We start from the raw sequence: 12,750 nt of genomic DNA on the forward strand, positions 1-12,750 counted from the left end.
CACAAGGAAAGATAATTAAGAATAAACTTGGCTGGGTGTGGTGGCTCATGCCTGTAATCCCAGCACTTTGTGAGGGCCAAGTCGGGCAGATCACTTGAGGTCAGGAGTTTGAGACCAGCCTATCCAACATGGTAAAACCCCTTCTCTACTAAAAATACAAAAATTAGGCAGGTGTGGTCGCACATGCCTATAATCCCAGCTACTTGGGAGGCTGAGGTCCAAGAATAACTTGAACCCTGGAGGTGGAGGTAACAGTGAGCTGAGATCACACCATTGCACCCAGCCTGGGCAACAGAGTGAGAGTCTGTCTAAAAAAATAAATAAATAAACTTCTTATAAACTTAACAAGAAATGCGTAAGAACTGTATAATATAAACATAAAAAAAACAATAAGCATAAAAAAGGGCTGAACAAATGGACAGGTAAATCATAACCTTAGAAGGAAGGTTCAAAATTATTTAAAATCAATTCTTCCTAAATTCATCTATAAATTAATATTATCTCAGTAAAAATACCAACAAGATTTGTTTTTTATTTACCTAAGCAAGATGGTTCTAAAATTTCATGTAGAGAAACCAGGCAAGGATATCAAGAAAAACTCTGGAAAAGAAGAGTAATGAGGGGCACTCACCTACAAGATGTTAGAATTTAATATAAGGCTACAATAATTAAAACAGTATGGTACTGGCACATGAAGAGTCAGAAAAATCAATGTGAAAATAGATAGCATAGAAATGGATTCAAATACACACAAGAATTTCGTGTATGGTAAAAGTGACATCTAATATCAGTGGAGGTGGAGTGGGGAAATAAGATAAATTATTAATAGTGTTGGATTAACCAAGTAGTCACCTGAAAAAAAAATTAGAGCCTTACTTTTTACCTTGAAGTAGGAGAAATTAAAAATGAGTCTAAAACAAGTTTAAAAATTTAAATGGGAATAAGAGAATCATGAAAACTTTAGTCTTCTTATCTTTTATGAGATTTTTTAATCATCTTGATTAATATGACCTATCTAACTGTGACAAAAATTCCTAAAGCTGTAAAAGAAAACATTGGTAAATTCAACTATTTTTAAAAAATCTACATAAAAATAATTTGATATAAAGCCAGGGATAAATAAAGTTAGAAAAACATCTGCAATTCTTGTTACAGATAAAAGGTGCATTAATATATAAAGAGCACCCACAAAAATTATAAGGACATGATGCCATTCTTTTTTAACCAGGAAGTTGGAAAAGATCCACGAGTTTGATTGCACATTCTTCCTGAGTATATTCCAATGATACTTTGCCATGGGGAAAGTGATTGGTTACAACCCGGTATAAAGGAAATTTTTGAAATATATATTAAAATTACAAATGCACATACTATTTGATGTAATAATTTCTAGGACTTTATTTTTACAAATATTTATATGCTTATTTGCAAAATGATATAGGGATAACATTATTCATTGCTGAGTTGTTGGTAATAGCAAAAGATTAGAAACACCTTTCATGTTCATCAATAGGGAACTGATTAAACAAATTATTTTTCATTCATGCAAGACTACACAGCTATTAAAAAGAACAAAGAATATTTTTTCTATACCACTACTGAAAATATCCTTTTGTGAAAAAAGCAAGGTACAAAATACAGTGTGCAGTACATTGCCATTTGTGGAAAAAAGGAAAAATTCTATCATATGTATATCAGAAAACTAGAAAATGTGGTGCCTGTTGAGAGGAGACTTAAGCATCAAAGGTGAGGACAGTATTTTTCATTATATTATGTTTTCGTTTTAAACATATTTTATTTTTTAGAGCAGTATTAGGTTCACAGCAGAATTGGGTGGAAAGTACAGAGAGTTCCCATATGCTCCCTGCCTCCACATATGACAATATCCTTCACTTTCAAAATCCTGAACCAGAATGGTTCATTTTTTTTTTTACAAATGGTGAACATAGGTTGATACATCATTATCACCCAAAGTCCATAGTTTATACTAGGATATGGTACAACACTCTTGGTACTGTACATTTTATGGGTTTTGACAAATGTATTATGACTTATATCCACCATTATAGTATCATACAGGTAGTTTCACTGCCCTAAAAATCCTCCTTGTTCTGTTAATTCATCCCTGCCTTCCGTCTCCTGTCCCCCAATCCTGGCAATGAAGAAAGATATCAGACATTTAATTGTCAGCCAACACCACCTCATATTTGATCAATTCTCATCCCTGATTCCAACATCCCTTTGCAGACTGCATGACCAAACACTTTTTTAAGACAGAGAAACTATCATCAGTGTGAACAGGCAACCTACAGAATGGGTTTGTCCATCAGACAAAGGGCTAAAATCTAGAATCTACAAGGAACTTAAACAAATTTACAAGAAAAAAACAAACCCATCAAAAAGTGGGCAAAGGATATGAAAAGACACTTTTCAAAAGAAGACATTTATCCAGCTAACAACCATATAAAAAAAGCTCATCATCACTGGTCATTAGAGAAATGCAAATCAAAACCACAATGAGATAACATCTCATGCCAGTTAGAATGGTAATCATTAAAAAGTCAGGAAACAGCAGATGCTGGAGAGGATGTAAAGAAATAGGAATACTTTTATACTGTTGGTGGGAGTGCACATTAGTTCAACCATTGTGGAAGACAGTGTGGTGATTCCTCAAGGATCTGGAACCAGAAATACGATTTGACCCAGCATTCCCATTACTGGGTATATACCCAAAGGATTAGAAATCATTCTAATATAAAGACACATGCACATGTGTGTTTATTGCAGTACTATTAATAATAGCAAAGACTTGGAACTAACCGAAATGCTCATCAATGATAACCTGGATAAAGAAAATGTCCAGCTTATGGTGGCACATATATGCCGTGGAATACTATGCAGCCATAAAAAAGATGAGTTCATGTCCTTGGCAAGGACATGGATGAAGTTGGAAACTATCATTTTCAGCAAACTACCACAGGAACAGAAAACCAGACACCACATATTCTCACTCTTAAGTGGGAGTTGAACAGTGAGAACACATGGATAAAGGGAGGGGAACATCACACACTGGGACCTGTCAGTAGGGTGGGGGACTAGGGGAAGGATAGCATTAGGAGAAATACCTACTGTAGATGAGGGGTTGATAGGTGCAGCAAACCACCATGGAATGTGTATATGTATGTAACAAACCTGCACGTTGCATAGATGTATCCCAGAACTTAAAGTATATATATATAAAACATAATAAATAGTATTGTAAAGAAATGCTTAATAATTGGTCGTTTACGATGCTATTTACCTTAGAAATATCTTCTTTGGCATTAAAATGTCAATGCTGATGTGTTGAGAAAGAATTGATAGCATCTATTTTTATTTTTATTTATTTATTTATTTATTTTGAGATGGAGTTTGGCTCTCGTTACCCAGGCTGGAGTGCAATGGTGTGATCTCGGCTCACCGCAACCTCCGCCTCCTGGATTCAGGCAATTCTCCTGCCTCAGCCTCCTGAGTAGCTGGGATTACAGGCACACACCACCATGCCCAGCTAATTTTTTGTATTTTTAGTAGAGACGGGGTTTCACCATGTTAACCAGGATGGTCTCGATCTCTTGACCTCGTGATCCACCCACCTCAGCCTCCCAAAGTGCTGGGATTACAGGCATGAGCCACCCCACCCGGCCCGATGATAGCATCTATTTTTAATATCTAACTATACTTTCATTGTGATGACTTTTAAAATTTGTTATTGAGTTTTGCTCTTTCTTTCCATCTAACAAAGCATAAATGTGCATTTGAATCATCTGGTGATTCTTTTTATATGTTGATTCTCACTGAGAAGTTCAAGAGTGGGACCTGAAATTTTCAATTCTAACAAACTCCCTGGACCATTTTTATTGTTGTTGTTGTTGTCGAGATGAAGTTTCCCTCTGTTGCTCAGACTACAGTGGCACAATCTCAGCTCACTGATTGTCCTGCCTCAGTCTCCCAATAGCTGGGAACACAGACACACGACACCACACCTGGCTAATTTTTGTATTTTTAGTAGAGATGAGGTTTTGCCATGTTGGCCAGTCTGGTCTTGAACTCCTGACCTCAGGTGATCCGCTGGCTTTGGCCTCTCAAAGTACTGGGATTACAGGCTTGAGCCACTGTGCCCAGCCTCCTTGACCATACTTGAATAGCAAGGAGCTAGACATTATATGGTGCCTTAAAAAAAAGTAATTGTAAAGAGAAAGAGATTTTGTCCCAGCTTCCTCCCAATTTAATACAAAGAAAAGCAAGACAATATTGTTCTTTAAAATTCGCCTAAAAATCATTTCACCAAAGTGATTTTAATCTTGCATTATTTGGTTATTATTATCTGATATACCTAGTGTCTTTAATTGGATCATCTGAACACATGGCAAATGTGATTAAACAGTTCCCTCATGTCTTTATTTTTGGAAGTGAACAAACCAGGGGCAGATGCATCTCATTAAATTGCTAAGATCAATAAAGACTTAACTATAACCAGGATGGAAGCTGGGAGAATTTCCAGACATTAGAGCTCATCACTAGATGCAAAGACTCTTTCAAGGAAGTGAAATTGTGCAACTGATAGCTAGAATAAACTCATGCTTGATACAAGAAATAACAAGCAGCAAACAGGAAAGAAATCTACAATTAGGAAAATAAGCAGTATTTAGGAAAATAGCAGTTATAAAACACAGTTTATTGTCAACTAAAATAGAACAAACAGTAGGCTAATTGAAGTACTACGTATCATTGTGTTCGCTGGAATGTTTTATATCAATAGAGGACTTGTAAATTAAACTCTAACCACTGTCCCATTTAGTAGAATCAAACACATCACGCTTAGTAGTCTCCTTTCTGCTGTCACATCCCCTATCTTCTGTTTAAATTGTAGAGAAACTTCTAACATATTAATCAAAGCCCCACAAATCAGGACAGTGCCTTCTCAGATCTTCAGTATTCCCCATTGTGTGGACTTTGCTTCTCTGTCTTAAAAATGTGTTTGGTCATGCAATTGGCAGAGGGATGTTGGGGTCAGGAGTGAGAATTGATCAAACATGAGGTGGTGACAGCTGACAATTAAATGTCTGATATCTTTCTTCTTTATGGATCTTCTTCCTGGATTAATGTAAATATTTCAGATACCATTGTGTAAGGGTTCCTTGTGGAAAAAACTGTGGGGCAGGAGCCACGGATTCTCAAAACATGCTTGACATATGCTAAAAACTAGTTCTAAATATATTTTATTTAGTTTAGTAGTTTTATTTGAAAGGTGCAAAGGAGGCTGCCATTAAATGATCAAGCAGTCATTTCACCTCAGCCTCTCAAAGTGATGGGATTACAGGCATGAGACACTGCATTTAATCCCAGTGTGCAGATCTTTTTTTACCTCCTTGGTTAAATTCTTTTCTAAGTATTTTATTCTTTTGGATACTATAATAAATGGGATTATTTAAAAAAAACTTTTCTCTTGAATAGTTTTTTGTTAATGTATAGAAACCCTACTAATTTTTTAAATGTTTATTTTGTATTCTGCAATTTTGCTGAATTCATTTATTACTTCTAACAGTTTCTTGATGGTAGTTTTTAGAGTTTTCTATATATAAGATCATATTATCTGCAAACAAAGACAATTTTACTTCTTTTCTTCCAATTCGTATGTCTTAGATTTCATTTTGTTGCCTAGTTATTCCAACTAGGACTTCCACCATTATTGAAAATAATTGGTGAGAGTGGGTGTATTAGTCCATTTACATGCTGCTGATAAAGGCATACTTGAGACTGGGAAGAAAAAGGTTCAATTGGACTTAGAGTTCCATATGGCTAAAGAGGCCTCAGAATCATGGAGGGAGGCAACAGGTACTTGTTACATGGCATTGTTTTGTGGTGGTGGTACCCACTGAGCCAGATTACCTGGCTCCCTGTCTCGGCCCCCTCCCTTTCAGTTGAATGGGTGGCTCTGTCTCCCAGGTAGTCCAAGGGCCAGTCAAAACATTTTCTCTTGCAATATGAGGAAGAGAAAAATGAGGAAGATGCAAAAGCGAAAACTCCTGATGAAATCAGATTTCATGACACTTATTCACTACCACAAGAACAGTATGGGAGAAACCACCCACATGATTCAAATTGTCTCCCCCCCAGCTCCTTCCCATAATGTGGCAATTATGGGAGTACAATTCAAGATGAATTTTGGATAGGGACACAGAGCCAAACCATATCGGTGGGCATCCTTGTCTTGTTCCTGTTTTAGAGGAAAAGCTTTCAGTTTTTCACCCTTGAGTTTGATGTTGCTGTGGGCTGGCCATATATGATCTTTATATTGTGTTGAGGTACATTACTTCTATACCTAATTTGTTGAGAGTGTTTTTTAATCATAAAGAATATTGGAGTTGCAGGAGGATCCAAGATGGCTGAATAGGAACAGCTCTGAAGTGCATGCAGTTCACCATGATAACAGTGCAGAGGGTGAGTGCTCACCGCATTTCCAAACAAGTTTTCACTGCCCACAGACCAGGAGATTCCCGGACTGAAAAGTGCCATGAGTTTTCAGCATGGCGGTTTCAGCTGGTGCCGGGTTGGCACACAAACTCAAACAAGACTGCGTGGTTGTTTTGACTGGCCCTTGGACCACCTGGGAGACAGAGCCACCCATTCAACTGAAAGGGAGGGGGCTGAGACAGGGAGCCAGGTAATCTGGCTCAGTGGGTACCACCACCACAAAACAAGCAATCTGAAATGCTCTGAATTGAGAGTTTCACAGCAAGTGCAGCTGGACCCAGGATGGTCCAGCTCAGTGGGGAGAAGGGCGTCCCCCACTACTGAGGCAGTCTGCCACTACCGAGGCAGTGCACACAGCAGCTGGGCAGAGCCCATGGCAGCTCAGCAATAACTCTGCTGGCAGACTGTGACTAGACTACTACATGCAGGGCAGGGCATCTATGAAAAAAGGCAGCAGCATGACAGGAACTTATAAATAAAGCTGACCTTCCTAGCACCGAGCACCTGGGAAGAGAGGCTGTTATGAGTTCAGCTGCAGCAGACTTAAAGATACCTACACAGCAGCTCTGCGTGGAACAATAGAGATCCCAGCACGGCACTTGAGCTCCTATAAGGGGCAGACTATCTCCTCAAGGAACTTCCTAACCCCTGTTTACCCAAAGAGACACCTCGTAAAGGAGAGCTCAGGATGACATCTGGTGGGTACCCTTCTGGGACAACCATAGCAGAGGAAGAAACCGCCAGCAACCCTTGCTGTTCTGTAGCCCCCATGGGTGATCCACAGGCAAGTGGGGTCTGGAGTGGACCTCCAGCAATCCTGCAGCAGAGGGGCCTGTTAGAAGGAAAACTAAGAAGCAGAAAGAAATAGCTTTGATATCAACAAAAAGGACGTCCACTCAGAGACCCCATCTGAAAGTCACCAACTATAAAGACCACAGGTAGATAAAGCCACTAAGATGGGAAGAAACCAGTCCAAAAAGGATGAAAACACCAAAAACCAGAATGCTTCTCCTTCTCCAAGGGATCACAACTCCTCACCGGCTAGGGATCAAAGATGGATGGAGAATGAATGTGATGAATTGACAGAAACAGGCTTCAGAAGGTGCGCAATAACAAACTTCTCAGAGCTAAAAGAACAGGTGCTAACCCAATGCAAAGAAACTAAGAACACACACAAAAAAAAGGTTAGATGAGATGCTAACTAGAATAAACAGCTTAGAAAAGAAAATAAACGACTTGATGGAGCTGAAAAACACAGTACGAGAACTTTGCAAAACATACACCAGTTTCAATAGCCTAATTGAACAAGCAGAAGAAAGGATATCAGAGATTGAAGATCAACTCAATGAAATAAAATGAGAAGGCAAGAATAGAGAAAAAGAGTGAAAACAAATGAACAAGCCCTCCAAGAAATATGGGATTATGTGAAAAGACTTAATCTACATTTGATAGGTGTACCTGAATGTGACAGAGAGAATGAATCCAAGCCGGAAAACACTCTTCAGGATATTGTCCAGGAGAACTTCCTCAAACAAGCAAGGCAGGCCAACATTCAAGTCCAGGAAATACAGAGAACACCACAAGAAGAGCAACCCCAAGGCACATAATCGTCAGATTCACCAGGGTTGAAATGAAGGAAAAAATGCTAAGGACAGCAAGAGAGAAAGGTCGGGTTACCCACAAAGGAAGCCCATCAGACTCACAGTCGATCTCTCTGCAGAAACCCTACAAGCCAGAAGAGAGTGGGGGCCAATATTCAACATCCTTAAATAAAAGAACTTTCAACCTAGAATTTAATATCCAACCAAACTAAGCTTCCTAAGTGAAGGAGAAAGAAAATCCTTTATGGACAAGCAATTGCTGAGAGATTTCGTCACCATCAGGCCAGCCTTACAAGAGCTTCTGAAAGAAGCACTACACAAGGAAAGGAGCAACCAGTACCAGCCACTCCAAACATGTATCAAATGGTAAAGACCATTGACACAATGAAGAAAATGTGTCAACTAATGGGCAAAACATCCAGGTAGCATCAAAATGGCAGGATCAAATTCACACATAACAATATTAACCTTAAATGTAAATGGGCTAAATGCCCCAGTCAAAAGACACAGACTGGCAAATTGGATAAAAAGTCAAGACCCGTTGGTGTGCTGTATTCAGGAAACCCATCTTACATCCAAGGACACACGTAGGCTAAAAATAAAGGGATGGAGGAAGATTTATCAAGCAAATGGAGAGCAAAAAAAAAGCAGAAGTTGCAATCCTAGTCTCTGATAAAATGTACTTTAAACCAACAAAGATCAAAAGAGACAAAGAAGGGTATTACACAATGGTAAAAGGATCAATGCATCAAGAAAAACTAAAAATCCTAAATATATACGTACCCAATACAGGAGCACCCAGGTACATAAAGCAAGTTCTTAATGACCTACAAAGAGACTTAGACTCCTACACATTAATAGTGGGAGACTTTAACACTCCACTGTCAATATTAGACAGATCAACAAGACCGAAAATTAACAAGGATATCCAGGACTTGAACTCAGATCTGGACCAAGCGGACCTAACAGACATCTACAGAAATCTCCACCCCATATCCACTGAATATACATTCTTCTCAGCACCACATGGCATCTATTCTAAAATTGACCACATAATTGGAAGTAAATCACTTCTCAGCAAATGCAAAAGAATGGAAATCATAACAAACAGTCTCTCAGACCACAGGCAATCAAATTAGAACTCAGAATTAAGAAACTAACTCAGAACCACACAGCTTCATGGAAACTGAACAACTGGCTCCTGAATGTTGACTGGATAAACAATGAAATGAAGGCAGAAATAAAGATGATCTTCAAAACCAACAAGAACAAAGACACAACATACCAGAATCTCTGGGACACATTTAAAGCAGTGTCTAGAGGGAAATTTATAGCAATAAATGCCCACCAGAGAAGCAAGGAAAGATCTAAAATCGACACCCTGTCATCAAAATTGAAAGAGCTAGAGGAGCAAGATAAAAAAAAAAAAACTGAAAAGCTAGCAGAAGACAAGAAATAACTAAGATCAGAGCAGAACTGAAGGAGATAGAGACAAAAAAAATCCTTCAAAATATCAATAAATCCAGGAACTGTTTCTTTTTGAAAAGATCAACAAAATAGACAGACCATTAGCCAGATTAATAAAAAAAGAAAAGGGAGAAGAATCAAATAGATGCAGTAAAAAACGATAAAGGGGATATCACCACTGATTCCACAGAAATACAAACCACAAGCAGAGATTACTACAAACATCTCTATGCACATAAACCAGTAAACCTGGAAGAAATGGATAGATTGCTGGACACTTACACCCTCCCAAGCCTAAACCAGGAAGAAGTTGAAACTTTGAACAGACCAATAACAAGGGATGAAGTTGAGGCAGCAATCAATAGCCTACCAACCAAAGAAAGTCCGGGTCCGGACAGGTTCACAGCTGAACTCTACCAGATGTGCAAAGAGGAGCTGGTACCATTCCTTCTGAAACTATTCCAAACAATGCAAAAAGAGGGAATCCTCCCCAAATCATTTTACTAGACCAACATCATCCTGATACCAAACCTGGCAGAGACTCAACAAGAAAGGAAAACTTCAGGCCAATATCCATGATGAATGTAGATGCAAAAATCTTCAATAAAATACTGGCAAACCAATTGCAGCACATCAAAAATGTTATCCATCACGATCAAGTAGGCTTCATCCCGGGATGCAAGGCTGGTTCAACATACCCAAGTCTATAAACATAATCCACCACATAAACAGAACCAAAGACAAAAACCAGATGATTACCTCAGTAGATGCAGAGAAGGCCTTTGACAAAATTTAACAGCCCTTTATGCTAAAAATTCTCAATAAACTAGGCATTGACGGAATGTATCTGACACAAGAACAAAAAATCAAACACCGCATATTCTCACTCAGGTGGGTGTTGAACAATGAAAACACATGGACACAGGGAGGGGAGCATCACACACTGGGGTCTATGGGAGTGGGGAGCCAAGGGAGGGATAGTGGTGGGGTGGGGAGGTCAGGGAGGGATAACATAGGGAGAAATGCCAGATGTAGGTGATGGGGAGATGGAGGCAGCAAACCACATTGCCATGTGTGTACCTATGCAACAATCCTGCATGATCTGTGCATGTACCCCAGAACTTAAAGTACAATAAAAAAGGTTAAAAGTAGAAGAATGAAAAATAGATACCTGAAAAATGTTAACAAAAAATTGAAAAAAAAAAGATATTGAATTTTGTTAAATGCTTTTTCTGTATCAATTGGGATGGTCGTATGATTTTTATCCTTCATTCTTTTAATGTAGTGTATCTTATTTATTGATTTGCATGTATTGAATGACCCTTGCATTTCAGGGATAAATCCTACTTGATCGTGGTGTATATTTTTTTAATGTGCTGTTGAATTTGGTTTGCTAGTATTTTGTTGAGGATTTTTGCGTCCATGTTAATCAGGAATATTGTTCTGCAATTTTCTTTTCTTGTAGTATCTTTCTCTGGCTTTGATATCAAGGTGATATGAGCCTCATAAAATGAGTTTGGAAGTATTCCTTTCCTTTCTATTTTTTGGAAAAGTTTGGCAGGGATTGCTATTTATTCTTCTTTAAATGTCTGATAAAATTCACCAGTAAAGTCAGGCCCTGGGCTTTTCTTTGATGGGATTTTGTTTTTAATATTTGCAAATGTGTAAGGTACATGAGATATTTTATTACATCCATATAATGTGTATTGATGAAGTCAGGGTATTCAGGGTGTCTGTCATCAAAGTATGATACATTTTTGTCGAGTATAGTCATCCTACTCTGCAATCAAACATTAAATTTATTTCTTCTATCTTACTGTATGTTTGTACTCTTTAACCTACTCTTTATCGTCCTCCTTCCTTACTCCACTCATCTTTCCCATTCTCTTTGATCTGTTTTTGCACTCTCTATATCCATGTGTCCAAGTGTTTAAGCTTCTTTATATAAGTGAGAAGGTGCGATATTTGCTCTTCTGTGCCTGGCTTATTTCACTTAAGATAATGACTTGCTGTTTCATCCATTTTGTTACAAATGACATGATGTCATTCTTTTGAGTGGCTGAATAATATTGCACTGTGTATACACATTTTCTTTATCCATTCATCCATTGTTTGGCACTTAGGTTGATTCCATATCTTTGGTGTTGTGAATAGTGTTAAAATAAGTGCAGATATCCCTTTATTATAATTGTATGTTTTCCTTTGGGTCAATATCCAGCAGCGAAATTCCTGGATCAAATTTTTAGTTTTTTGAGAAATCTCCATACTGTTTTCCATAGTGGCTGTACTGGTTTCTGGTTTGCATCCTCACCAAGAGTATCTAAGCATTCCCTTTTCTCCACATGCTCGCTAATATTTATTTTTTGTCTTTTTAACAATAGCCATTCTGACTGGGGTAAGATGATACCTCATTGTGGTTTTGATTTTCATTTCTCTGATGATTAGTGGTGTTGAACATTTTTTTCATATACTTTTTGGCTATTTTTATGTTCTTCTTTTGAGAAATATCTATTTGTGTCTCTTGCTCACTGTTTAATGGAATTATTTGTGTGTGGTTTTTTTTTCCTGTTGAGTTCCTTGTATATGCTGGACATTAGTCTCCTGTTGGACAGTTTGCAAATATTTTCTCCCATTCAACAGGTTGTCTCTTCATTCTGTTGATTATTTCTTTTTCTGTGCAGCATCTTTCTAATTTAATTAAGTCAATGAGAGATTTATGATTACTGATTAAATCTCCTTCCTCATTATTGGTCTGTTTAGATTTTCTATTTCTTCATGATTGTATTGGTAGGTTGTATATTTCTAGGAATTTATGCAGTTCTTCTATGTTACACAATTTGTTAACATATAATGAGTAGCTGGGGCTACAGATGCACACCACCACATTGGGCTAATTTTTGTATTTTTGGTAGAGACGGGGTTTCACCATGTTAGCCAGGATCATCTCAAACTCCTGACCTCAAGTGATCTGCCCAACTTGGCCCCCAAAGTGCTGGGATTACAGGGGTGAGCTACCACGTCCATCCTCTTACAGCCTCTTAATGAATTGATATTTTTTTGGGTAACATTATATAATGCTTATTTGTTTCTTTTTACAGCTTTTCATTTAAAGTTTATTTTGTATGATATACGTGTAGCAATCCCTGCTCTTTTGTTGGTTTTTATTTGC

The 12,750-nt window shown here is 38.0% G+C and overlaps 1 protein-coding gene across 1 annotated transcript in view; it reads left to right on the top strand.

Annotated features, from left to right (window-relative positions):
* Positions 1-12,750, top strand: part of RNF13 (ring finger protein 13) — a 221,307-nt gene that overhangs the window by 38,848 nt on the left and 169,709 nt on the right. The window lies entirely within an intron of this gene.

This window comes from Saimiri boliviensis, chromosome 9, assembly GCF_048565385.1.
Source record: "Saimiri boliviensis isolate mSaiBol1 chromosome 9, mSaiBol1.pri, whole genome shotgun sequence".
In the NCBI taxonomy this organism is placed as follows: Eukaryota; Metazoa; Chordata; class Mammalia; order Primates; family Cebidae; genus Saimiri; species Saimiri boliviensis.